Genomic DNA, 2,479 nt, shown 5'->3' on the forward strand with positions numbered 1-2,479 from the left:
TGAAAACCTTTTGCCGAGATAGACCCGGAGAGAGCCCTCTCCTGTCCTCGTAGGGCTAGCTACGAGGCTGAGCGTGGTATGATGTTGCCTCGAGTTTTGCCTTCCTCAGCCTGAGGCAGATTTGAGCGCTAACAATACCCAGCCTAAAATTAGTTTATATTTCAGTCATCTCAAGCCCCATAGGTCATCATTCGTTGAGATTGACCCAAAGAGAGCCCTCTCCTGTCCTCATAGGGCTAGCTACGAGGCTGAGCGTGGTTTGATGTTGAACATAGAAGCTTGCCTGTTCAGCCTGAGGAAAATCTAGGCTCTAACATAGTGGCAACCATACTGGGGAAGAAAATGGTTTGCTTTTTGATGTCATTTGTGTTATAAGCTACAGACGAAGCCTGAAGTTATGCCAAGTAGCCTTTGAAACGCTTTTGCTATGCATTAGCGCAAGTAGATAAACACTGCTTCAGTCAATCTCCAGTCTAGCTTGTGAACGTGACACTTGACTTGTGAATTACCCCCCAGTACATCAGATCATTCTAGACTTTGGGTGATGAGTCTAGAATTCGATAGGCTGAAATCATTCACTTGGATACTTCATTCACTGAAAAATCCGAAGATCAATGCTTCATGGTGACTCCACTACAGGAAAATTAGTAGCTTTAAGATTTTCAAGATGGATCGGGTTGCAAGAAGATACGCTCCCATGAGCCGAAATCACATCCCAGGTTTTCCAAATAAAATTCCCAAGGTAAATTGGCAAAGGAATTTGCCTATGTTTAAAGATGATAATAGGAATGATGCTGCTTTACATCTGGTTAGATTTCACATACATATTCGCAAGTTGAAGGTTGATTTTCTTGAAGATTGCTTGATGAAAATATTCATGGCCACTCTGGAAGGTGAAGCTTGATCTTGGTATGAAAGTTTGTCGCATGCTTGTATTTACTGTTTGAAGGATTTTCATACCATGTTCTTTGAAAGGTATAAAGAATTTTATCCATCATTAAATTTAGTCCAGAACTATTGTGGCCATGTTCATAGTTTTATTGAAAATCTTAAAAAGGTTTATGAAGATGATGACTTCATGGATGATGAGATCATGGAGGCCCTGTATAAAAATCTGTTTCAGCAGCATAGAAAGAGCTTAGAAGATACTCATCAAGATACTTAGGAAACTTTGCAGCCGGATCAAGATCTTAGCACAATGGGAACTGATGAAAGAGAGGGTTCTATTTCAGATCTGCCCATAGAAGAAGACAACATGCAGGGAAATCAAGTTTCAATTTCGGAATGTGATAAAGTCAAGTTAGCTATTTCGGATCTAGATTCAGTTTGTGATGATGTAGACAACCTTGTTTAGAATCCCATGAAGGGGAGCTCTATTGTTGAGATCATCTGGAATGAAGAAGACAAAGTTACTGACCCAAGCCTTCATGAGGAGGTAATCCAACCATTTCATGAAAAACAAGATGATATCTTTGTTCAAGTAAGTGAAAAATATTCTTTCGATAACTCAGTAATAAAGGATAATTTGATTGCCATGTCATATGAAGATGATCAACAATGTTTCCAAATTTCAGAAGATTAGGACTGTCATTCAGGTTTGTCATGCTTTGAAATGTTATTTCAAGAAGATAGTAATCTCTTGAGCAAAAAAAACAGAAAGTATTATCTCCCCTGTCTGAAGATGAGATAGATCAACTCTTGAAAGGTCATGTTACAGCCCAAGCTAAAGTAGATTTGCAGTGCACACACGGTCAAGAAAGTGTTGGTGAAACTTCTTCCTCTTTTGAAAATGATGACGATCTTGTAATCAGTTTTATAGATCATCAAACAGATAATATTTTCTTTCACAAAGATGATAAGGCTGTCATGTTTGATAATCTTGAAGAGTGTTTTTTGTTTAAGAATGACCTAGACCATGAAGTTGAGGAATATGAGATTGAGAGAGACAATATGCTAGAATTTCTCACGGTCAAGGAATTTATAGCTAACACTCAGATGGTAGAAGCTTATACCTCTCTATGCCTTCCTATCACTCAGCAACTAGTGGTTCTTTTAGATCAGAATGAAGGGAGTACTTGTATTTTTGCTGCTGGATCTCAAGACAAGCTAGTGCTTTAGAATTTTCAAGATCTTTTCGGCATTCTTTTGCAAGCACCTGAGAGTATGAATGTTGGCTGGTTCGTTATCAGAAGCCTTGGTTTCAGTGGTTATTGTGAGTTGCCTACAGGTTCATCGTTCCGCCTGCTCGAGAAAAGTGAGAGCAAAAATTTGGTATGTAGCCATCTGCTGGATTGGTTACATTAGAAAGTTCATTACACATGATTGTACATATTTCATTAGTATGCAGGTGGTTTCCATCATGATTTGAAATCTTGATGGACTGCTACCCTTCAATAAGCTTTGTAAGTTCTTGTTTTAGTTAAGTCAGTCATGAGTCATTTGTGAGTCAGTTTTTCAGTCTTGTTGTTAAGTTAGTTTG

Source organism: Pinus tabuliformis, chromosome 3_1 (genome assembly GCF_031772625.1).
Source record: "Pinus tabuliformis cultivar Carrire ecotype Pingquan chromosome 3_1, CPIR1, whole genome shotgun sequence".
NCBI lineage: Eukaryota > Viridiplantae > Streptophyta > Pinopsida > Pinales > Pinaceae > Pinus > Pinus tabuliformis.